Source organism: Rattus norvegicus, chromosome 6, assembly GCF_036323735.1.
Source record: "Rattus norvegicus strain BN/NHsdMcwi chromosome 6, GRCr8, whole genome shotgun sequence".
In the NCBI taxonomy this organism is placed as follows: domain Eukaryota; kingdom Metazoa; phylum Chordata; class Mammalia; order Rodentia; family Muridae; genus Rattus; species Rattus norvegicus.
The window spans coordinates 104,398,268-104,424,367 of record NC_086024.1 but is presented as its reverse complement, the minus strand read 5'-3'; the positions used below and the strand labels follow the sequence as shown (position 1 = coordinate 104,424,367).

The 26,100-nt window shown below is 48.1% G+C and overlaps 1 long non-coding RNA gene across 4 annotated transcripts; it reads left to right on the top strand.

Moving 5' to 3' along the window:
* Positions 1-506: 506 nt before the first annotated feature.
* Positions 507-25,310, top strand: LOC102546647 (uncharacterized). 4 transcript variants are annotated; one of them, XR_005506075.2, is made up of 3 exons: positions 510-1,225; positions 1,898-2,014; positions 5,407-17,221. It is a non-coding gene; the product is annotated as an uncharacterized LOC102546647 (long non-coding RNA). The 4 variants fall into 4 exon arrangements; XR_010052718.1 differs by lacking the exon at positions 5,407-17,221 and adding an exon at positions 24,896-25,310 and having other exon boundaries at positions 515-1,225; XR_005506076.2 differs by lacking the exon at positions 5,407-17,221 and adding an exon at positions 24,896-25,310 and having other exon boundaries at positions 507-2,014.
* Positions 25,311-26,100: the final 790 nt, after the last annotated feature.

Below are 26,100 nucleotides of genomic sequence, written 5' to 3'. Positions count from 1 at the left end.
CACAGCCCTGGACCTCTCACCGTTGGCTGGCCTCTGCAGATACCTATGCTCACATGCACACAGCCCCACACATGGTTGAGAATAAAATAAAATCTTAAAAAAGTTTTTGAAATATTTGTGTATAAAAATATGTATTTGGGCCTGGGCAATGGCTCAGTCTGTAAAATGCCCACTGTGCTAGCGTTCGAACCTGAGTTCACATCTCCAGCATCCATTTAAATGCCAGGTGTGGTGGCATCTACCTGGAACCCCAGCATTGATGGAGCAGAGCCAGGCAGACCCTGGAGCTGTCTGGCCACCCAGTTCAGCCAAATAGCTCCAGGTTCAGTGAGAAACTGCCACAAAAAAAAAATTAAGAAAGATATCAAGGGGTTGGGGATTTAGCTCAGTGGTAGAGGACTTGCCTAGGAAGCGCAAGGCCCTGGGTTCGGTCCCCAGCTCCAAAAAAAAAAAAAAAGGAACCAAAAAAAAAAAAAAAAAGAAAGATATCAAGAGAGGAAGGCATCATCCCCTGCCTCCATACATGTAAACCCACACACATACTTATCCCTACATGTGGTCTCACTCTCGAGCACACAAGTGTGCACACACACATATGCAAACGACCACACATAAACACAGAAAAGTAAACTTGAAACTCCTATTTATTGAGGATTAGGAAAATCTAGAAAAGTATAAAGGAGAAAAGGTAATTATCTGACAATCCCACTTGAAAACAATTGTGATTAATTATTAATAAATTAACTTCCAATTGGCTCATTTCTTGCTGCGTTCTTTCCATCTAGATGATTCTGTAAGCTTGCGATCTTTGACTTGAGTCATTTTTATTTATGATAAAACCAGCCAGCCACTACCCATAGATGGCCCAGTGAGGTAATTGCCTAGCTTCAAAGTCTGTGTCTTTTCCAACAGGCGAGAGGATGCCTTCCCTGTGTGTAGAGTTATGTAATTTGTCTAAATCACACAGCACTAAAGGAAGAGCAAACCCACAAATTCGGGTGTGTCTCTACAGCACATTCACCTCAGCAGATGCTCAGAGACACAGACAGCTCCCTCCAGCCGGCTGTGATCCCTGGGAACAGGAGTGTCCAATAGTGGCTGAGCCCGGTCAGGGGCCCCAGCCAGCCAGTACAGAGAAGGAAGGAGCACTCTCTGCCCAGCTCCTCTCTCTTTCCTACCTTCTCCACATGCAAGACGCCAAGAAACCTAACTGCCTGGACTGCAGGTTAGCTTGTAGAAACCAGTGGGTTTTTTGCGCTGATAAAATAATTTAATCCAAACCTTCCTTTTCCCTGGGAATCAAATTACGAGAAGGTCCCAAAAACGCGGTTCTGTTGTTCTCAGTCTGGACAGTGCCAGAGACGGTGTCAAATTTTGTTGTTGTTGCTCATACTGTGGTTTATAGTTGGAACTTTGTGCAGACATGGCTTTGTTCTCTCCTGAGCACTCTGATTCGCGCACAAACTTCTCTCTTGTACAAGTCATGACTGAAGCATCCTGAGCAGCTCTCGAGCAGCCATTGAAAGAGCCACTTCCTTGGGCAGATCCAAGCCACAAAGTTGTTGGGGAACATTGGTTGCCACCCCTAAAGGGACAAGCCTGTTGTGAACGGTCCAACACCGGCAAACGACCCAGGAGTCAGGGTCACCCTGGGCTGAAAGCAAGAGGGTCTTTTCCCCTGACCTTTTCCCCCTTGGGGGCCCTAAGTCCCGAGGAGTCAGGTAGTCTAACTGCCACCGGCTCTTGGTTGGACCCGAAGAGAGATTGATCCGAGGCGAATGTTTGCCAAGCGAGCGAGGGAGGCACTCTGCCGCAGTAGGGATAAGTCAGGCTGCTGTGCCAGTGGGTGAGTCAGCGACCGAAATGCCCTCTCTCCATTGCATAACTCTAAACACAGGCTTTGCCTTCCGGATAATCACTCCCCTGGCGGTGGCACAGCGGGGCCTATTTCCTGAAGACATGCGTGGGAAAAAGAAGTTTTCCAGGCAGACTTAGATACCCAGGCTTCCATGCTGTAAGTACCAGCACTTCCTTCCTCTCCCGCTCTGGTGATAAGATTCACAGCAAAGATGTGATTCACAGAAAAGATGGCTTTTCTGATGCACCCAATGGCAGCTGGCTGTGGTGACCCATGCTTGTGGCCCCAGCACTTGGGAGGATGAGGCAGGAGACCCACGAGTTTGAGTCTAGGGCTACATATCAGGACCCTGTCTCAAAACAAACCGATAAGCCAGCAAACAAATATCAAGGACGATGAATGAAAGCAATAAAAGGAAACACATAAAGTGCTATACACATCCTTCTCTATACCTGGCTATAATGACTCATGTATTCTACCCATTATACAGGCGAGAAAACTGAGGCCCAAGGTTGGATTCTTTCCTCTCTTTTTCAGTATCAAGAATTGAACCTTGGACCTCATACTTGTTAGGCTGTTTCCCCAGTCCTAGATGACTTTCCCAATGTCACAGAGCTTGTAAGAGTCTGAACCAAAGCTCCGAGAATTCTAGTTTATTTTTATTTTTATTTTATGTATATGAGTATTTTATTGTATATGTATATTTTATTTTATGTATATGAGTGTTTTGCCTGCATTTATGCATGTGTACCACATGCTGGCTAGTGTCCTTGGAGGTCAGAAGGTGGTATTGGAGTCCCTAGAACCGGGAGGTATGGTTGTAAACCATCATGTGGGTGCTGGGAATTGAACTTGATTCTTCTGTAAGAACAATCAAGTGTTTTCCATCTTTGAGCCTTCTCTCTAGCCCCACATTCTAGTTTCTTAACAGCTTAAAGATTCATATGACAGATGGGATGGGATTGGGAGAAATCACAAATCCAAAGTATTCTCCATCAGACGACCTGTCAGATATAGAGGGTTCCTTCAAGACTGACGCCTGCCATGCCACACTTCAGCCTTGTAGGAAGGGAAGAAAACTCTCCCTGCTCCCGTGCTGTCCAGCACTGTCTGGTATTTGGGGTGAGTGTGAACAGCTCATTGATGCCATTGGACAAGGGGATTACACTTCAGAGAGGCCCCCACATGCTGTCCAGACAGGGAACATGACTCACCAAGAAGAGACCCTAGGTGGGGAGGCTCTGGGGGCCGAACTGCTCACATTCGGGTGTGACTAGGCCAAGGAGACCACAAGGACCTCCAGGAAACCACTGTGGTAATTATCATGGTTGCAGGCCCCCAAGTCAGGGGATCTGCCAGAGGCTGTCCCAGGATCTTAGAGGAGAGATCTATGATACCATAAGAGTTTCCACGGCTGCTCTAGTGAGTTTCTTCATGGCAATGCAGATTTGTTATTTTATACTCCTGGAGGTCAAAAGTCAGATATGGGGCTATAATAAAGCCACTGTCAGAGCCTCACTTATTTCTGGGGGTTCAGGAAGCAAAATCCATTGTCTTGCTTTGGTCTGAATATAAAAGTCATCCACAGCCCGTGACTCATGGCTCCTTCTGCCTTCAAGGCTCATCGAGTCTTTCTGATATGGCATGATTCTCTTCTGTGGTTAATGAAACACTTATGCAATCCAGGGTCATCTCTGCATTCTCAAGTCAACTGGCTTGCACGTCAATGTCATCTCCTACCTTGACTCTTTCTCATCATATGACACATGGATTAGGGTGGTGACATCATTGGACAGTCATTACTCTGCCTAGCACAGGCCTCAAAAGAAAAAAAAATCCAAGACCCCCTTCTCTTAGTTTGGGATTCATTGCTGTGAAGAGAAACCATGACCAAGGCAACTCTTATAAAGGACAACATTTAATTGGGGCTGGCTTAATTGGGGCTCAGTCCATTATCATCATGGTGGGAGGCATGGCATCATGCAGGCAGACATGGTGCTGGAGAAGAAGCTGAGTGTTCTACATCTTGATCTGAAAGCAGCAAGGAGGGAGGTCTGGATCCCACTGGCAGGATTATGAGACCTCAAAGCCCCACCTCCACAGTGATACACTTCCTCCAATAAGGCCACACCTCCTCCAATAAGGCCACACCTTCTAGTAGCATAGGCCAAGCTACTTTTATGGTACTCTTGGTCTAGTAGAGAAAAGGCTAAATAAGGGGTGACCTCTGCCAGGCATATTGGGAACCTGCTTCCGAGAAAACATTGGGAAAGCATGTTTCAGTGTCTTACTGTGGGCAACTCGTAATCCTCCCGCCTCAGTATCCAAGTGCTGGTATTACAGGGGTGTGCCACCACACCTGGCACATGATTTGCTCCAAAGAGCCATAGGCATGCCCTCTTCCCCATCCTGTGTCGCCATTGCTGTTGTCTTTGTCATCTTGATCTTTTTACTTTGTGTGGTGAGGACCAAAACCAGGGCCTCAGGCTTCGGTAGACCCGCACTGCACTGCTGAAGACAGCCCTAGGCTTTGCACTTGTATCTTGAAAAACTGGAACCCCCCCAAGACTAGAACTGCAATGTGTCTGGTCCTCGTTCTAACCTAGTAAAGGAGGGCCTTCTGTGTGACCTGGCTGACAGAATCTGGATTCCTCCTGAACAATGACCACGTGAAACAGAAGAAAAGATGAATGTCCTCCACGGTTAATGCAGTTCTGAACTCTAGAACGTTCCCTAAACTGTGTGTCTTGGATCAGCTAGGAACTCTACTTAAAGCCAGCTTTAGCCTATGGGGCCATTCACCTACAACCAGAGCAGTGGATCCTCTCAGTCCTCTCCCTTCATCCTGACACATTCCTGTGAGGAGTGAGGATCGAGAAGGCCCCTGATTTGTCTCAGACAGGGTTTATTGGGGGGGGGGTGTCCATATATTTTTCTTTCTACTAGTCTGCTTTGCTCATCTCTCAGTGTTGCTCTGTGGGAGCCTTAAAGGGTTTAATTTTAAAACCAAAGCCTATTTTAGAACTTGGGTATGTCTAAGTCCCTTTTGGATCATGACAGCTGCTCTCTGTGGACCCCTCACTCCACGTGTCCTTGGCCAGGTTGTTGACCTTTCTCTGTCCCCTTCCCATCTGCAGCAAGGCTAATCACAGCACTTCCCATTTAGGGCCGGAGGGAGCAGAGGGCGTACCAGGCAACAACCCAAGAATAGAAAGCCATGAATATCTTAGCTACCATTCTTATCCAAAAAGGAGGTGCAGCATGAACCTCCTCTCCCAACCACAGAACAGTCTATTTTGTTTTTGTTTTTTGTTTGTTTTCTTTAATTTAGTTCTTATACAGGGACTCACTCTATAGCCTTGGCTGGTCCTGAACCTACTTTGTAGACCAGGCTGGCCTTGTACTCAGAGAGATCCATCTGCCTCTGCCTCTGAAGCACTGTGATTAAAAGCATTTACCACTGTGTTGGGCAGACCCAGCCTTGCATACCACCAGAATGTCGCATTTATACCATTTTTAAGCAATGTGTCATCTTGTTCTTTCTATAGGAATATTATTCCTTCAAGGACCATTTCTTACAGTAGACGGCAGACATGAAGGCATAGGAAATGGGTGGATGACAGGCAAATGGAGAACTTGGCACTCATGCCAAGAGCAAAATCAAAGCTGCCTGCTCAGGCCGAGTTAGGAACGTTGGCTATTTGGTGCCTATTGCTTGCTTACCCAGATCCTAACCCAAACTCAAACTGGAACTTCCTGGATGGCGCCACCTTGCCCTGACAGGCAGTCTGAATTTATTAACTCAAATTATCTCCCAGGCAACCCCTGGCCAGATCCTCTTTAACCTGGGTTTCAACCTTTCATGCTCCAACTCACTGGCCTGCACTGTCACAGCTTTGAATGGGACTGTCTTTGAGTTCCATAAAGAAGTACTTCCCCCAGATCCCACGCCACCCAAAGGCCATTTGTAACCTTCATGGAGGGTATCTTGGTTTCCACTGGCAGCAATGGTTACTCAAGCTGCCTCTGAGCCACCAGAAGAGATCCAGAGCCAGAAGACCTTGACGCTCAGTGGTACACGCATGCGCAGGAGACCTTGCCGATCAGCGGTACACTCACGCGCAGACCCCTCCAAGGTGCATCCCTGCAGAAGAGCTCTCTGTGAGCTCGCTTTGTACACTAGAGTCTCTGCTTGAGGAAAAGCCTTGGACATCGAGTTAGGAAAGCTGTCAGAGACTGTTTTGCACAACATCAAACACATTCCAGGCCTTATCTAATCAGGGAGCCTTCTCCGACAGCCATGCAGAGGCTGTTCCTGCAAAACATTCCCCAGGCAGGGCGAGGGCCCTGATTCTAAAGGCAAAGTAATGGCTCTTTTGGCACAAGCAAAGTTTGGCTGGCAGCTGGAGCTTTGAGGTGACCTCTGACCCTCTCCCACAGTTCCTCCCAAGTCGAGCTGCACCATTCTAAGCCACCCTCAAATCCCAGGCTCTAATTGGCTCTGGTTTGTTTTGCTTTTCTCTTCTGTCCAGTGCTTCAAAAGGCATTTCAATAATTGTTTGAGGCACGAAAAAGGCAGGGTTCAGCTTTCCTAACTGGAATTGGAGGTAATTACTGTCTTCCATGTGCGAGTCGGTACATGCTGCAAATCACGTGGCTCTGGGTTGCTCTACGGCGGGTGGCCAGGCCTCTGAGCTACAGGGAGGATTATAGAACTTCGCAAAGGTTCTGCTTCAGAGAGAGAAGAAGCCACGCATCTCAGAAGTGCTAGAGGAATTGTCTATATTCTGCAGTCCCCTCAAGACTGCCCAAGAGGTTTGGTCTGAAGAGACTATGACTTCAGTTCTGCCCTGGAAGTTTGGGATTTGCTTTTTTATTTTGTTTTCTCTCAAGAGACAGAAACTGGCCCCACACATAACTCTTTTCTTGTTTGAAATCAGTAACCTTGGGCTCCACCTAGGCTGCCCGACCTCAGAACGGAACTCAACACAGTAAGGCTAAGACCCGCCTCAAAGAACCAGAAGAAGGATTCGTTTTGTGCATTCAAAACAGCAAACCCAAATGTGGAGAGTCTCTGGATGGCTCCGCATGTGGACCTGGAGCACCTCGTTTAATCGATCAGCTGACTCACAGGACCTCACCCACGCAGTGAGAGCAGTAACTAATCCAACCTCAGAGAGTGTGTGGGGTCCACATGGGGTTAGCCCACGTGAAGTGCCTGTTTGGGACCTGTGTATACCAAATGTTCAATAAGTGTTAGATGACGTTCAATGTCAGGGCTCCTTCTGCTGCAGTCAGTCTGAACAGGGTCGAGGAAGAGCAGCTGGGAAACAGTATAAGGAAGCAGGGAGGCAGAGGGTGCCAGCCCCAATCCGGTGTCTTTCCTCTCAAGGGATTTGTCTTAAATATCTGAAGTTGCCTGAGATCCATGTTGGAGACTTCCTACTGCCTCTGTTCCCTTGGGTATTTCAAGAAACGTGAACTAGCTATGCTTCCTTAGCTCCTCCCTGCTTAGAAGCGCCGAGAAGCAATGGGTTTAGGTTGGAATAGAGACTGAAGAAGGAAGAGAAAGGTGATCTGTTCAAATTCTGAGACTCTGAAATTGCTGGTCTGGCTTGTGGGAAGACAGGAGACAGGACTCAGATGTATCCTAGGGCCCTGGGTGATCCAGGGAGCTACCTCAGTCTCAGCCTGGCTCTCATTCGGCATCCTGAATGATCTTATCCAGGCGGAGGGCTGCTGTCCTCACTGTGCCGCTGGCCCTTCCCTTTCCAATGTCCTCCTCAGAGCTCTCCATCTCCTCTCACCTCGACCCCAGGTCCTTAAAACCAATCAAACCCCACATCACAGCAAGGACTCCGTGGAAACTCCCTCTGAGCAGATGACCTTTGCGGGCCGCACACCTTCCTTTCATAGTCCCAAAGACAATGCACAGGCACACCCTTATCTGTGTATTTGTCTCCTATCTACTTCTAGATAAACTAAAGTTCATGTGAATGAGGCCAAGTTTCTCTGTCCTTTTTTTTCTTTAACGCAGATGACTGTTGCGTGTGAGCTTTCCTTATTCTGTTTATGTAGATCTGAGTGATCTGGTAGGTCCGTGTATTTACTGAATGAATGACTTCTTTCTCTGTCTGTCTCCCTCCTTCCCTCCCCTCCCTCTCTGTGTGGTTACGGTGCTGGGAATTGAACTCAGGATCTTGATCACATTAGGCAAATGCTCTACCACAAGCTATATTCTCAGCCCTGAATCCATGATTTCAAAGCAGAGATGGTTTATGCAGTCAGGAAGAGTTTCTGGACACAGAGAGAGACTAGAAAACACTTGAGATCACATCTTGTTTTTCTCAAGTGGGGCCATTTGGCTTTGTCTGCCTTGTATTTGATGAAGCTTCATGTTTAATAACAGCCCTGAATTGTTAGGATAAACACACCAGGCACAATCATGAACAAGCTGCAAGCTTAAATGCCTGAAACAGGGTGTGTCTACAGTGTATGCACAAACATGGTTGACTCTCTGTTATCCACTCCAGCACATAATCTAATAGCCGGTAATCTAATAGTTTACAATTTAATATCCTACAGCCCTGAACGTTTTACATGTGGTTTTGGACTATGTTTCTGAATTTGCATTGGATATGGCGACTCTGATAGTCTAAGAATTCATTTGAGCCCCTGTGTCTATCACCATTGCCTCTGTGGGCTAGAAAGGGCCCTCCTGGGCTCCCAGCACATGCAGAAAAATACTGCATTAAGCTTGGGAGTCTGGGGGGCAGTATATTAGCCTTCAGTCACAGAAGTTGTCCGTCCAAACCCCAGCTCCTCCATATGCCAGCTCTGTCTTTGTTCTCCTATCACTATCCACCCCCCAAGACTATTTCAAAACATAGTTAAGCTTTCAGGAGAAAAAAAATAAAGAGTCTAAACTGCCCGGTCAGGTGGGTACACAAACCAGTCTAAGGCAGAGCTGGGATCCCTGGACACTTTCTGTTTCACAACTGGGAAAAGGTTTGTTTCTTCTCCTTTTCTTTTTAAACTTTTTTTATGACGTGTGTGTGTGTGTGTGTGTGTGTGTGTGTGTGTGTGTATGTGTACACATACATGTGCATGTTCCAATGTATGTGCCACTGTTCTCTCTTCCAACCATGTGGGTCTAGGAATCTGGGTCTTCAGGCTTGGAACAAAGCGCTCTTACTGACTGAACCATCTCGCCACCCCTTCCTCTCCCATTCTTCATCCTTTCCTTTTTCTGCCCTAACTAACTTTCTCTTCCTGGCTCAGCGGAAGGTAATCAACAGCTCTTTGCTTTAAAAACCATTCCTGGCTGTGACAGTTCTTGATTCTGCCTGTACCCCCTCAGAAAGAACCACTGTCCTGAGCAGTCTGGTGTTGAGCTGGCTGAGGGGTTCCTGTGCTATACCAGCTGCCTACTGGGCCAAACCGTGAAGTCTTTCTCCTCGATGGGACATATGTCTATCTGGGCATGTGTTTATGCTGACTTGGGTCAAAATCTCCAGGCTGCAAAGTGGAGACATCCTGAGATCCAATGCAGAGCCAATCGTGTTGTCAGTGAGTAGCTGGAAACCCAGAATTCCCACCTCTTTTTCCTGTCACGAAGTTATATCTCGAGGTAAAACAGCTGCCGGTTCTCTAGCCAACTGGGACAGACGCCAGCTGTTTATTCCAGATGCCAAGAGCCATATGCACACCCACTCTCCTCTCCCACTCCCTAAGCCTGAAGTCTCAAATTTTATTGAATTTATTAATAGCCTTAAGGGTTTGCTAAAAAGAGTTTTCCTACAGGCCCTGCCTCCAGAGAAACAGACCTCCTTAGTTCAGGATGGCCAAGAAATCTACATGTTAAATAACAACACTCCCACCCTGTTTTGTCTCCCTAGAATTCCAGCGTAATCCTTCAGAGAATTATATCTGGAGGGATGGATATTTGCTATGGTGGAGGTACTGGTATGTTGGTAAACGTGTGGCCATCAGTGAGTGTGGGAGTCTGATTTGCAGCCTGCCAATATCCGTGGTGTAAATATTCTCGCTACTGTCAACCATGTTACTGTGATTGTGAAGGTGGGACAAGGTGTGTGCACGCCCATGGTTCCAGCACACCGTAGGGTGGTGGCATTCCTCGGAAGCTTCTGGATGGCTCTGTGTGCTGGTTCCTGGGCTCTTAGTGTAGGCTGCCTGCCCTCTGAATCTTTCCTTACATCCTTCAGTCCGCTAATGGTCTGCTTTGGTGACTGGTTCCCAGTGCTCTCACAGGGTTCCAAATCAGAAAAAGAGGGAGAAGGACAAGGAAGAAGGGGAGAAAATTCAGTCAGTGTGGGATGCTGGCTTCGGTACACTGTTCATTTGGTTCACCTGGCTTTTAGTGGGAAGGGCACCCTCATACCTGCTTCTGGCCCATTTGATAAACTCTCTGGTCCTCTGAGTCAACCTGACCCTGCTGACCTGGAGGACGATGAAAAGACTGGATGCTGGAGGATCTGAAAGGATGGAAGACGACGGAGGAGGTCCCCAGGGTGCTCATATGACCCAAGGTCACTGGCCACTTAAGGCCTTCCCTTTGTTTCCCAGCTCTGGCCTTGTGTTTGAAGGTTTTGGTGATTTCCTCCTGCCCCCAACCAGGCAAACAGATATGGAAAGGTTTCCAGTTCCCAAGGCTCAGGACACAGCGGCCTGCTGCCCCCCACCCCCGCCTGTAGACCTGGGTCTGCCCTCAGACAGGAGAGCCACATAGTCACTAACCATAGGGCCCAGACCAGTCAGCGTTCAAGTCTGTTCTGCACTTCTGCCAGCTAAACTAAGCGAGAATGAAGCAATGACATCGTGTGCTCTGGGCTAGGAATCTCCAGGCATTGTAGAAGAGGTAAGGCCTCAGTCCTTCCACACAGCCTGCTGCTCTCTAGACACATCGTACACATACTGTTGGCATGAGTGCCTCGGCAGCCCTGGCCTGGAGCAGGAGGGAACCCTACTGACCTGAAATGGGTCTCTTCTGCATCAGCTAGCTTCGCTGCCCGTCAGATGAAGGGGAGCTACATAGAAGTGTGGGTGTTAGCTTCCTCATCCGCTATGTATTCAACACTGATTGTCCGAGGAACTTCTCAGAGACTGATGAATGGGATAAACAAAGGCATGAAGATTACTCTCATTGCCTTAATAAAGAAGCCGTTTCTACCCTAGCCACCGGATATATACTGCTCTTTATCGATAGTGTCCTAGCTTACAGAAGAGGCAGCCTTTACGGCTATGCACAAAGGTTTAGTCCATGCATGCCTTAGCACATAGCAGTCGCCTTAAAATGGGTCACGTAATGCAATGTCACTTGTTTCTGAAAACAGTGGCTCTCATGGTGAGTCTGGGGAACCTTTGCAGCCCATGACATAGGGTCATTGTGTCAGCAAGGCCACAGGTATTTCCCTAAAAACAGCAAGATGCTATTTCCTTCTTACTATGTTGACATTTGGGGTGACATCGCGGTCACCAGACTATTCTGGCCACCATGGTAATCTTTAGTGCTACAAACTTTGGGGGTAGGTGAGAGGACGAGGCCAGTTGTGTTTCAGAATGTTCTAGATGAAGCAGCCATAAAGGCTTGCCTGCAGCTCCCTCGTTTACTGTCCTGTACAATGAGTTGAGATGTGGGGGCATGGGGCCCTGCTAGCACATCTCTCTGTGAGCTGCTGTTCTTGAGAAGTACCTGGGGGTGTTGTGAATAGAATGAACCACTTTTGCAGAATGCAAAAGTCTAGATAAGCTTAGGTATTCAGAGAAGGTCATGTGGCAGGCATTTTCTGAAAAAAACAAAACAAAACAAAAAGAAACAAACAAGCAAAAACAACCACCCGAGATTGCCACACAAAGGTGACTGACAATATCGGTGGCCAAAATAGAAACTTTGAGCAAAACTTAGAAGTTTTGAAAAAATGTCTGCCGCCACGGTCTTGACACCTCCCCCACATGGACAGACGTTTCTGATTAAATCAACAGTGCTGTTAAGAAACACGGAGTTTTCGTTTTCATCACGGAATAGATCAAACTGGGGAGAGCTGCACAGTTTAATGAAGCAATGTTTCCCAAGTGACCCATGCACAGCGTTACCACGCACACCCTAAAGACCCAGTCCAAGTACAAGCTGGACCTAGGGATTTTAACGTACTCAAGAACACAGAGTTCACTGATTGGGTTTCACATTCCACATCGCAAGTAACCTTCTATTACTTGACTACAGAGTCGAGTCAGAGAAGATCCGTAATTATCTGAAAAGGCCATTAAAGTACTCCTCCCTTTTCCAACAGTGAAGGAAGGCTGTGCCTCCTTCACAGGCTGCAAACAAAGCAACATCAGGACCACTGACTGCAGAAGTCCATACGTGAGGACCCAGCTGTCTTCTATTAAGCCAGACATTAAAGAGATTTGAAAAAAAACAAAAAGCAAAAAACAAAAAACCCATGCACTGCCATCACCCTTCTCGCCACACTTTGTTTTGTTTTGGTAGGCAGTTGTTTTTACAATGAAAAATGTATTTAAATTTTTAAATGAGTTAAGGTTAACAAATGACTAAGTATTAAAATGTATCCATTCAAATGAATAAATATAGTTTGTTGCAATGCAACAACGCATTGACACTGTTTTCTGTTTTAATTCACAGCACAATAAAAAGCACTTAATTATGGTTGCGTAACGAAGCACCCTCGGCCCGTTAGAGTAAAGCAGCATTACTCCTTGGTTGTTTCCCATAGTTCCTGAGACTCAGGTACGCCCTGGGTGGGTCAGGGTCTCTTGAGGTTGGAGCTGTCTGCAGGCCACACAGGAGTTAACGGATCTGCCCTGAGATTGCTGACTCTCTGAAGCCCGGGACAGTTGCTGGCTTTTGGCAGGTGCAGGTCTTGGTTTTTCTCCATGAGTATTTCCAGTGGACTCAAATCACAAGTGACTGGTCTTCCTCAGAGTGACAGAAGAGACCAGTTAGGGACCTGAGGGCCCTTTTATGACCCTCCCTCTGAAGTCACTTTACTTGTGACAAGGGCTAGCTGGCCCTGGGCAAGCACAGGCAAGCATGAGTTCTAGCTGATGAGAATTCAGAGACTGTCACCCGAGGATTTACCAATGGATACAATCTATGTAAACAAAGACTCTTTGGAATCATCAATGAAACTCAAGACACAATGCAGCTGAGAGTGCTAGTCTGAAGAAACCAGTCTGAATAGCATGCTATCAAAGACTCCATTGTGAGTCTTCAAAAAAAAAATTTTTTTTTATTTATGTGGATGTGTGTGCCTGTGCGAATTTTATGTGTACCATATGAGTGCAGGTACCTACTGACGCCAGAAGAGGGCATCAGAGCCCCTGGGACTGGAGTTCCAGGCAGTTGTGAGCCACCAGATGCTGTAACTGAAGCCAGATCCTTTGCATAGGCATTATGCGCTTGTAACTGCCGAGGCATCTCCCCAGCTCCAAGGAAGGCAGCCTCCCTTACTCTGCCGTTGTTCCCACAATGCCGTGAATGAGTCAAACTGAAGTTTCTACAGCAGCCATCATGCAGAGTACTAAGCCCTATGTGATCAGAGTGAGCTACCTGGATCTGCCCCTGGGAGTTTTAACTCTTCTCTTTAGCCTACTTGTCTTACTGTGTTGTTGTTGCTGTTGTTGTTGTTGTTATTGTCATCGTCGTCTTGGTTGTCATCCTTGTCATTGTTTTGTTTTGCTTTTTGAATGGCAATAGCCTAGCTGGGATGGCATCATTAGTCCTTCTAGATCAGGCTCCCTGGACAATCATGGTCTCCAAGAGTTGGGTCACTAATGGGCAAAGACTGGAACGATTGAGGCAGAAGGAGGAGAGCTCTGAGTATTGACGGAGGCACATGATTTGGCGTCTCAGTGGCTGAGGTAGCGGCTTTTACTCTGAACGCAACAGGAGCTTTTTGAGCCTGTGTGGGTGGGTTTAAGAGACACCGGAAGTAGTCTGACTGTTAAGCTGAAAGTACATTTTAGAGCAACTGGGAGGGTTTGGGAGGGTGTTAGGAAGTTTTTGTAGCAGTCAGTTAGGGAGGAGATGCAGGTGGATGAGACCAGGACGCGGCAGTGAGACTGTGAGGACCAGTTGGATTCCAGCTTTGTTTAGACAATGGAGCCAACAGACTTAAGGGCAGCTTGGAAGTGGGCGTGACTGGACAGACAGATTTCAAGGATGGCTCCAGGGTTTTGATCTGAACAGCTAGAAGCCTGAAGTTGTATTAATTGAGAAAGCCCTAGTTTGAAAGGAGAGATTTCAAAAGTTTCATTGGACTGGGCCAGTTTCGCCCGAGCTTTCCGAGAGAGACCCCAGCTGCCTTTGCTTCTGCAGTTCCAGCCGTGCCTCCCCCCCGAACAGAGACTGCCTGCTTCTTGGAAAACCAAAGCAAGTCATTCACTGTGTGAAATTTTGTTTCAGGGAGTGTGAGAATGTTAGTCTTGGGCCTCTTGCTCCTTTCCCTTGTCCTTATCGGAAATGAAAGAAAACAGGCAGTGGAGATAGGATCTCCGTTGAACAGTTCTGGAAGGTAATTGGGAGTTGAAAACCTCTCCTGAAACACTTGAAACAGGTGGAGAGAATTTCAGCCCCAGCTCTTAAGCCACACATTATCCTGCCCTGCAAATGACTTCCTTCTAGCCCCAGGCAAACCCCAACTTCTACCCTCCAAATGCCTGCCATCAATAGAGCTTTAACAACAACAACAAAAAAAAAACCCAACATGAGAAGGAGGGGCCTGATCTGCGACCCTGGAAGGGCTGCTTGAGAGCCTCCTTCTAGAATGGTGCTTCCCACAGGGACACATGAGGTGGGACTTTTGATGTGTGTGTGCATGCGTGCACACACACACACACACGTACGCATGCACACATGCACGCAGTTTTATGACCGAAGGTTATCCTCAGGCGTCGTTTCTCAGATGCTATCTACCGTGGGTTTTGAGATAGGGTCTCTCTCATTGGTCTGGAATTCAGAAAGTAGGATAGGCTGGGCAGCCAGCAAAAACCAGGATCTGCTTGTTCCCTTGTCCCCTGCGCTGGCACACACCACTGTGCCTGGCATTCTTACTTGGTTTCTGGGAGTCAAACTCAGGTCTGCCGAGTGTGGAAGCAATCGTTTTACCAACTGAGCCACACGTATCTGCAGCCCCAACTTCTTTCAGACTGTTGTGAGGGGTTGAACCCCTGCCTTGAGCCAAATGATTTTATTGTCTTTGCAGTGCTGAATCTCAACCTTGTACATACTAGGCAACCGCTCTACTACTGAGCTAACATAGGGCCTTGTGTTTGCATTTGTTTTGTTTTCATTTTGAGACAAGATCTGACTAAGTTGCTCTAACAGGTCTTAAACTTTTAATCCTCCTGCCTCAGCGTCCTGGATAGCTTGGATAGGCCTGTGCTACCATGCCCTCCATTAAAAGATATATATTTTCTTGATTAGAACTGTCCATTTGTTTCATTAGAACTTCATACCACTAACCATGGTCAAGCCCTTTGCAGTGACTAGAATCTCCAGACTCCTTTATTGAACCACAATGTGTTAACCTTTCCACTAAATAAAGCAGGGCCAGAGATGCTAAATTCTGGCTTAGATCAGTCAACGGAGGGTTGACAGAGCAGTTCTCGAGGGTCTGGGATTACTGAGAAAAAGAAGGATTGTGTTATACTGTGGGGAATGTACCCAGAGTACCTCTCATTCTCATTTCACATGTCAGAACACAGAGGGACAGGGAGACTGGGGGACTTGCCACACGGCTACCCAACTTCAGGGTCATGTATGGAGAGTCACAAAATCCTCAGAGGCTATACCGTTTCCTGGTACCTTCCACGAGCTAGGCACACACTCTATACCTTGTGCTAACCTGTTTCTATGGAATTAACATATTTTGCAAGGAAGTAAAACTGTCCAATAGAAATTCTTATCTTGAAGGATATGCTCTGTGCCTTCACTGTCCAATGAAGGGGCCACCAGCCCTTACGCCATCAGGTGTTTGACACGTGGTGAGCGAGCCTCGGCAGTACATTTTTACATATTATTTCATCTTGACTTAAATGTGGTTGTAGATGGTTAATGGCCACTGCGCTGCTCAGCGGAGTTCTATGTGGTTCAGTTGACCTAAATGCTGATGAGTTGACATGACAAGCCAATCTCAGGCCTGGCTGAGCTCCAAAGGCACGCCTCACCTTTTCCCCCATCTCCTCTCAGGGAAAGTGCCTGGCACTGTGCAAAGGGAAAAGGCCTAGGAAGGAAGCTGACGAGACAACATGCAATCAGCCAAAAATAAAGCCAGATCCTAACAGGTTGGTCAGTATTTATGCCGGAGGCCCCGGTGGGGACCAAGCAGCTCAGATGAAGGTTGAGATGCTGCACCAGAGCCTGTCATGGTCCTGTTGACCGAGGGTTCTGTGACTCACCAGTCCCCACCCTGACTGTTTAAACAGCAGGGCTTCCTTTTTCCGGGCCTACTACTAATCCACTAATTGGTAGTGAGGTAGGGAGCTCCCAGGCCCAGCCTCACCCTGTCAAAACATGCAGCCTCCTGGGGCTTCCACCTGAGACGCTGCCGATGAAGAACAGCTACGATGTTCCATGTTCAGAAGCCAAGTTGGAGAGGTCCTTGCCTTCCAGTCTTTCCAGTGTTCACCTCTGCTTCATCAGCCCTGCTCTAAGGCCTCTGAGGAGATCGGTGATGGCTGAGGACAAACCAAAAGTCACCAAAAGTTTCTATGGTCAGGTACTGCCGTCTGCTCTGACACTGCTGTTTAAACAGTAAGGCATCTCGCCCTTCACTCCGTTATAATTCCTTGCTGTTTCCCCAAACACACTGAACTCGCTCTTCTCTTCAGACTGGACGGATCTTCCTGCACTTCCCCTGTACTCTCTTCACTCAGTCTCAACTCACAGGTTACCTCTTCAGAGAGGCCTCTGAGGTCCCACTGCGTGCAAAACAGTGCATGTGAACCACGGTCTCCTAGCCCGTGTTACACTCTCCAAGGCACTTATCACCGTGCATTGTCAGACATCTGAGGGTTCGACCAATCATGGGTGGAAAACATTCAGTCAAAGGGTGCATCCCTAACGGACAGTTCAGAGCCTTTTCTGTCTTTGCTCTGTGGAGCACAGTGTAGCAGCTGTGTACTTGCATGGCGTTTGGCACTGCAAATGGCGCTGAGGTGACTCGATGTGCGGGACAGCCTGTGCATAGCTTAAGTTGAAGCGCTGTTATACAGTGTGTAGGCCTTGATATCTGTAGGTGTCCTGGAACCAGTTGCCCCCGGTTACCAGGTATGCTTGCTTGGTTACATCTGTCATCCATAATAAACTGGGTAAAGAGGAAAGGCATGTTTTTGTCCTTACCCTATACGTTCGCTCAGCGTCTAGAATGTGGTCTATTGTCACACAGCTTGCTACTCACTGGATACTCATTATATCAAATAAACGAATGGAGGCACACGTGACCAGCTGCCGGCAGGCAGGGGTGGAGGCAGAGGTAGGGTTAGACTTGGCTTACTCTGTACAGATCAACACTTCCGTGATTTGGATCCTGAACCATGAGAAACAAAGAGACTCGCTGGTTAAACTTCTTCTGCCCTGGGAAAGTTAAAGATCACAGATAATCCAAAAACTCGGTGCCAAGTCCTCTGATTTATAATCAGGGAACTATTCACGTAGAGGTAAACAAGAGCAACGGCTTGACAAATGGGCGTAGGAGGAGATGATGCGAGGCAGACGGAGGCTGCTGTGCTTGCCTTCAGTGGCCCCGCTCCCCATCCGACCTCACCCACACTTGCATCCAGAGAATTTCTACCACTTTCTACAATCCTTTGAGCTGTGCTGCCATGATGGATGCTTGGAGTAGGGGTGGAGGGTCAGCGCAAACAGGAGAAGCATAGGTTACATCCCATCTTCACAATAACGGTACCCTATACTCCTTTGAAAAGGGCAACCAGAAACGGATATTTTCCCAAGATGCCAAGCTACCCTAAAACCTGGATTGGAGAGTGGAGGAAATCTCTTTTCCTCTTTAATGTGCATCTCAGAATCTTACCCTTCTCCACTTTTCATAACTTCAAGGTAGCAAGGTTAGCAATGCCTAGAAGCATCTAACACCCGAGGGGCGCTGAAATACCAAATGAATAAATGAGAATGCCTAGTCAAAGGAGAACAGCCTGGGGAGGAAGGATGTAGGTAGCAAAGCTGCATGGAGAGTCAGGAACCCCCTAAGCCAGCTGTGTGGCTCAGTGCCTCAGTCTAACTGCTCACACTAGAAAAGCCCCACTGGACGGCCGGCTCTGAGCTCTGATTCTCCGAGCATACCTTCACAGCCACGGCTTTGTTGTGGACAAGCTCTTCCCTGTGTCCTACTGAGAGTGAGACCAGCTGCTCTGGGATGTAGCATCACCACTTAACAGCAATTCCCCCCAGTGTATTGCCCACATTCTCCACTAAAGAAGGTTCCGGAGGACAGTCACCATCAAAGTAAGAGGTAGGTCCAGACCAGTGCCAATGTATCAGATAATGCCACCTTAATAGAAATTCCCGTGGCTGATTCTCTGGTGAGTCTTTGAAATGACTGGGTTACAGAAGTCTTTTGTTTGAAGCCAGAAGAAATCACCTCTATGGCATGTATGTCTGCTTTCCCTCCATAGCTCAACTTGGGGTCCAGAGCACCAAGGAAGGGGTTGGGGCACACCCCCCCTTGAGCCTTTGGATACCTGTGCTAGTCTGGATCACTGCTCTGGGTGCTTCAGCATTTGACTCAAAGCTTCCTTTGAATTTGCTCCCCCTCCCCCCATACACACCAAGAGAAGGATTCCAAAACACCAGGTCAGCAGAATTCAGAGCCCTCTTCCACTGTTGATGATTGACAGCACGATGCCACCAATAAGAGAAACAACACTGAGCACAAGACTTCAGACCAGCTTCCGATGAGGACTTCTGTGCCTCAGTTTCCCCAGATGGAGTGTCAGCACTGTCTACCACAAGGGTACAGGAGGCAGGGGCTTTCCTCTTTAATGATCCTAGGCATACTCTAGGAAGATAGAAACATTTTTATGATCCCAGTAACCAAACAAGATAATGAAAACCACCACAAAAGCCTCCATGTTCTCAGAGGGGACTCTTGGAAGGCCAAGCTCTCTGAAGCCTTAAGTGGCAAGGGCCTTCCTGAGGGCCTTGGGACACCAGCTGACGGCTGATGAAAGGATTTTAACGCGCCACTGACATTCTCTCTTCCAAAATAACCACTTTGAAACCTGTTAATTACAGACACACAACTGGTCCCAGCTCCCCAACAGGACCAGACTCTTCCACCAGGAAGAGCAGGGCTCTGGGGCTGGAGGATGCCACGGTGCTTCCACATGCTCTGTGTTGGGTGAATTAGCTTTAAGAGAATCCAAATTAATTAAAACCACATGGCCACTCCCTCCACCCCCCAGCCTTGCTCTCCACCTCCCTCCCCTGGAGACAGGGGCTGGTTCGGTCTAATTTGGTCCAGTGTTTTTGTTTCCTAAAATCTGTCTTGGGCTCGGGGCCATTAATAGGTTGCAGCTGATTTTAATCTACATGAATCAGAAACCTCCTTTCTTTGGTTTTAAGGAGGTTACAAATTGTGTGTCCCACAAAGTTGGGATGGAGGGGAAAGGCCCTGGGTGGGGAGGGTGAGGGGAGTCGGAGGGGGGAGGGGAAATGCATACTGGAAGGCACAAAATCTCTGCTCCCCATTAAGCAGCCAGTTTGAATGAGCCTGTAAGTTCTCAAAGCTGGGGAAGGGAGTTGAGAGGCAGAGAGAGTCTTGCTGTACTGACCCTGTGGCAGGCACATAGGATGTGGGCCTATGTAAACAAAGTTAAGACCACTATCTAGACGAGCTGGGACTTCTATTCACCAGTCTTCCAACAAATTAACCCCCCAAGCGCTTGCTGGGCATCTACCATGAGTTAATGCTGAGCTCAGCAAACCACGGCCAGCTGGTCTAATCAGGCCCCCAACCTGACTTTATAAAGTTTTGTTAGGCCACAGCGGTGCCAATTTCCTAAGGCATTGTCTCTGGCTGCTTTAACTGTTGTGGCAGAAAGCTGAAAATATTTACCATCCGCCCTGCTGCAGCCGAAAGTCTGCTGAGTTACAGAACTAGGCTAAGTCTTGAGAGACCAGGCACTCGGCTTATAAGACAACAAAGGACAGATTTAGAATTCCTTCAGTTCCCACATCATACAAGAGTCTAGATTCCTTCCAGACATTACCCTGTAGGAAAGAATCTCTGTGCTCATTTAACCAATGGCAATAAAAGACAGTGCCACCAAGGTAAGGCTGCCGAACCCTGGGCCTCACAGCCTTCCTCTCCTGTTCACAGACTGAAGAGGAGTTTCTGAGACGTAGTAGTCAGCCATTCAACTTCTGAGCAGTGCTCATGTGGGAAAGAGCACTTGAGAGGACTTAGTCTCCGAGGCACACACCATTTCTGTTTGTTAGATGATGGTAATGCAGGGACCGGGGTACCCCAGCCCTGATGTATCACACTAGCCAGCTCCCAGAGCACTCTTAGCACTGGCTAGACTAAGACATGGTGCTGTGCTGGGCTTGGGCTGACACAGCCATTTCAAAGGCAAAGAAAAGTAGCTCTGGGTGTCGGGATAAGGATAAGAATGAGATTGGCCAGATTTCACTTGTGAAAACTGTCTCTCCCATGGCCCATTGCTGAAGGAGTGTTGGGCATCCCCCTCTTGGAATTGTGGGTCCGATGCTGATCATCCTACAATCAGCATCCCAGATAGCTAAGATGTCTCTTGAACCCCTGTAAGGTAGCTGGAGGAGCACAAGAAACAGGGAGCTTCTGTGATGGACATGAAGATAAAGACGAATTTGGGGTGCTGGGCCTACTTAGGTTTCCTTCCCTGAAAGCAAAGCCTTTAGGGGGGAAGACTCCAGTTCAGATGGCGATGAAGGTCTTCCAAGGCTTTGGGAATCAAAGACTCATGGAATCACTCTGAGGAAAGCAAGGGAGTAGGAATCAGTTGGCATCCTCCTAGGACTAGTCGGTATGTTAACATGTGACACTGGCAAGAACAGGGAGCCCATTTTCTGCAGGGCAGAGCCCAGCCCGGAACACATGCTGTCGTCACAGTACTCTACTCATGCCTGGGCCTGGAATCATAGATCAGTACGGTGCCTCACTGCATTGCATGGAATGTTGACTCTACTGGGGTCTGGGCTCGCAGGAGCTGAATGTTCCTACAAAGGACATTATTCTAGGCCTGACTGTCTGTCCATTTCCATCAGTGTCCCCAGGTTCCTTGCAAACTTCTTGTGTTTTAGTCATCAGCTCAGAAGAGTTCCAGCAGTCAATAAAGAGTTCCAGCTTTAGAGGTTTGCTATTGTTTGATGATCTCTATGTGACTCAGTGACTGCGAGTTCCCCCTGAGAGTGACAGAAGGACTTGTCCAAGCAAGGACTGAGGAAGCCCTCATCGACATAAACAACTGGTACCTCCTGGCAGGTCAGGGCAAACCCAGGGAAATGACCCTATTAGCCTATCTGACTGCCCCCATTTTGGGACTCTGTGCTTAGACACTGCCTTATGTAGGTTTTAGCCTTTAGCATGAGGAGAATATACAATACCAGCTCCATTTTCTGCCTCCTTGTGAGCCTCAGGGCCTCCCCTAGTACCCGAACTTCTGACAGGACCAAAGGTCATGGTGAAATCTTCAAGGTTATTCTGTCTAGACTTGGTTCCAGGCTGTTTCACCAAACCCAGTGTCCAGAAGATGGTTGCCACTGCTTTCTCTAGTCCAAACGGAGAACAGAGGCGGAACTGGAGACCTAAATAGGCATCTGGGACACGTGATTTAACAAGGTCCAGAGCTATGCTAAAACAATGGGGCATTGTGCACAACTGGTAATGCTGCTGTGGCCCCTGCACAGAATGCAGTGCACCATGGTTAAATAGGGGTCACCATGTGTGCACTATGAACTGGGCACTGCTTGAATGAACACAGCAGCAAGACAGACAGACCTAAAGTCCCATGCCAATGAGTTTGTTCACAGAATGTAGTTTCTTACCCTGTTGAGGTGGTCAGAAACTCTTATCCTATGTCCCTGTTGCATTTGGCCAAACTTCCCTACTTACTCACTGTGGATCACCAGGCTGAGGATCTTGAACCTCCCTTGGCCACACACACACACACACACACACACACACACACACACACACACACACACACTCACAAAACTAGGCATGTAAGCTAAGCTCTTCCCTTCTGTGCTACCAAACAAAGCAAAACCAGGATGAAACCGAGAAAAAAGCCCATAAACGCTTTCTGGGGTTGGGCGGACAAACTTCAACTCTAAACAGAGCAAGCCAGACCTATAAAATGCACCCATTCAAAAGCACATAAATGCATCCAGGAATGGCACAAGCTGTCACGGAGAGCAGAGTTGGCACTGGGTTGACTCTAGAGCAGTGAAGAAGACATGATTGTTAAAAAAGGGGGGGTCTGGGGAAGGGTCTCCACAGAAAACAAGCTTCCCCACCAGGGCACAGATGGGTGGGAATTGTAGATTCATGTTGAAAATTGATTTCATGTGTCCTTCAAAAGAAACAAGGCAGGGACCTCCCTTCACACTCTCCTGCCCTGCCGAGCAGCCCTGTACTCTAGCTGAGGCCTGAGTTTCTGCTATCAGCTGTGTTGTGACCTGTATAAACAAAGGGCTGGTGATTAGCACAGGAAATGAGCTGCACTCAGTGCGTACCAGCCTGTGGTACGGGGAGGGAGCTGCCAGCTCCTCTACCTGAAAATATTCACCAGTTCTCAAGCCATTTTTTCCCAGTGTCTCCCCTGCCCACTTGAGGAGGGGCACTGCCATGCATGTTGTACACACACACAAAACACAAAATTTCCCTGGTTCCCACCTCCCATCCCAGAGACAACTGCCCTTAACCAGGAAACACATCCTTTCCCCAGAACTTCCTTCCCTTGGTTTCCTATGTCTGTTATTTATGTGTGTGCACGTGCACGAGTGAGTTCTCCTCCTCAGACACATGGAAATCCCCTCCCCCAGCCATTGAGCTCACCTTCCAACCCCTAACCCCCACCTAATGCAAAGGAACTCCCGCAGGAGTCAGAGATGTTTCTATTCCCATGTGTGCGCACACACATGCACACAAGGTCTACATTCCAGCTGGCTCCCACACAGCCGGGCCCGGCCTTGGGTTGTTTGTGCTTGCACTGGCCTTTACCAGGTGTCCACTTGCAGAGAAAGGCAGGAAAGGTTTGTGAACATGGTTTGTAGCACGACCCTTGAATCTTTCTTTAGGTTTTTTTGAAGGATTTTGAAGATGGGGGGGGGGCGCTGTGGATGGACTCAGGGTTACAGGCAGCCATGGGGCACCCTACCCCATCTCCCTAGGCTACTGAGCACTCTGGCTCTTTGGAGGATTTCTTTATTGTGCCTGTCTGAGAGTAAACGGGAAGGACAGAGAGGTTCAGCTAAAGGAGCTCTGGACTCAGATGCTTTATGGCGTCTTTTTTGTTCTAGTTTTTGTAGGTCCAGATTTCTTGGAGAAAACTATCTTCTGAAAGCGTGGGTGTGTGGGCACCAGAAAAACAAACAAGGATGGGTTTGGGTGGAAACTGAAAGAGTTAACAATAGGCTCTGAGTGACAACTGCAACCCTGAGAAATTGGACCCACCAGAAAAACCGATACACAGAGAGCTCCCAGCCCCACCCCCAATAGCCCCAGGTTGTTTCCAGTCACAGGAGACTTAACTCCCTGGTCCTGATGAACCTAACGTGTCCAAGTCCTGGCCGTGTGGATGTGGACAAGAGGTAACAGCTGTGTTGTACCAAACGCAGTGCCGCTTGCTCACAGGGCAGGGGCAGGCTGCTGACAGACCCTTCTGCACACACTGCTGAGCTGTGGCGAGAGCTGACTGGAAGTCTGTGGACTCTGCCTTTGCTTGTAAATTTCTCCCTACTTCCCACCCCAGCAAAGGTCAAAGAAAATCTTGCAAAAAAAATTGTAGTGTGCAAGATTGGTAAGAGCAGAGTCAGGAAGTGTGTGTGTGCGTGTGTGCGTGTGTGCGTGTGTGCGTGCGTGCGTGCGTGCGTGCGTGTGTGTGTGTGTGTGTGTGTGTGTGTGTGTGTGTGTGTGTAGGGGAGTTCCGCTAATCCTTCCTTTATGTATTAAGGAGTCTCTGAGTTTCCTTGGACTTAGTCTGAAAACCAGGACCACAGAGAGGTACTTTCTTGGGTACTGAACTTCAGTGATGAAGGTTGCTCGAGACTTTCACATCAGACTGCATTTTACATTCTCTTGGTTCAGGCTCTGCTCATGTTGGATATAGCACAAAGTCATGTCATAGATGTGGGACCCCACCCCCTGAGCTTCCATAGGGGATCTGTAGTTCACCAATGGGGAATAACTATAGAAATCTCGAGAGGGCTGAGAAACAAAGCTGGATGCCCATTAGGGAGTGACACCATCACTTTTGGAATCCAGTGCTATCTGGCAATGTGGAACCACTAATACATATTCATTCTCCTCTCTCTCTCTCTCTCTCTCTCTCTCTCTCTCTCTCTCTTTCTCTCTCTGTGTGTGTCTTTCTCCCTCCCTGCCTCCCCTTTTCCTCTCTTATTCTCCCCTCCTCTTCTCCCCAGCTCCCAGCAGGAAATGACATAATTGAAATCAAACCAGAAACTAGCAAAACACTGTTTTGGTTCCCCTTTCCATCTCTAGCAGCCTTAGCCTCCATATCCCAGGATCACAGTCCTCTTAACCTTCATGATGGACATCGGCCAGGTTCCTCTGGCTTCTGTCAGGAGAGGATCTTGTTGTCCAGTGTAGCATTATGTAAAACGAGGGACCCAGCCTGGGCCTCAGCACTGGTGTGACAAAGCAAACCCATAGAAGTACACAGAGGGACATGCCCAGGTTGAAGAACACACACGGCACTTAGGCTGCGTGCAAAGTGCAGAGATAATCGCTCACTTCTGCCCACATTCATTTCTAGGACTTCTGATGCCCCTCTCCCCAGAATGTCTCAATGAAGACCTTGGCTTCCTGTGCTGGAGATAACGTTCAACTGGATTTGCAGAACGAGGCTGTGCTTCCAGGTCCAGCTCTGGATTCTGCTTGCCTGGAGGAGAATTGCCAAAGCTTTTGGTACTGGAATGTGTCCATGCCTAAAATAAGGGGTATTGTTAACGTGGCCCAGAGACTTCAGAAGAGCCGGGATGAAGATGTAATTAGAGCTTGTGAAGGTTTTCCACTTCCTGGATGGAAGGCAAGGCTGTGGCAGTTTCCTATCTACCTACCCTGCCTTTCATGTTGCTCCACCTCCTCTGGCTTTCCTTGGGGGGGGGCGTGTTGCATAAATGTTACTGGGTATTCATTTCAAAATAGATCTCTTTCCACTTCAGGGCAGAATTTTATTTGCTGTCTCAGAGAATTTCCTTCTAGAACCTAGATAGACCTGAAAGGACGACCCCCCCATTCCACCCACCTCCCCCACCCGGTGGAAAAAGAGGCCTGTGTGTGTGTGTGTGTGTGTGTGTGTGTGTGTGTGTGTTCAGCCACTCCCATTGGTTGCCCTTGATTCTGTTTGTGGAACATCTACTAATATCTCATTAACCCTAAGAAGCAGGATAACCAGGACTGGAATGAGAAAAGATTGTGAGCCTTGGAGTCTATAGCACCAGGTGTGTTGCTGGAGGGAGTTCGGTCACCTATAAGAGGAAGATGCCCTCACTCATCTCACAAGGTCAAGTGACATAGAGAGCCTTAGTGGGTGGTTTCTGATTGCTGTCTCTTTACCATCTGGTTCCAGAGGAAAGGGGGTCCTCACCCCCTCTTCCTCTCCTCCTCATCCTTCCGAAAGCCCTCTGTCTAGCCTCGAACCTATTTCCAAAACAGTACCACCACTTGGTTGAGTCTAAGCTGCTCTCCATCTCAGTTTCTCCCAAATACTCAACCCATCCCTCCCTGCGTCTTCTCCCACCTCCACGCGGCAATTCCAGGGGCCCCAGGTCACATCCCCATTCCACCCTCCCTTCAAGCCCAGTCCCAAGGGGGAGAAAGCAAAGAGGTCTTGTATTCTTTTGAGAAGGAGAAAGTCCATTGAAAGTGGCTTTGCTTTGTTGTGCCCACTTCAGAAAAAGATCAAACTGTAGGCTCCAGGAAGAGAAGGGCCATTCGTTCGAAGGGAGGCTTCAGGCA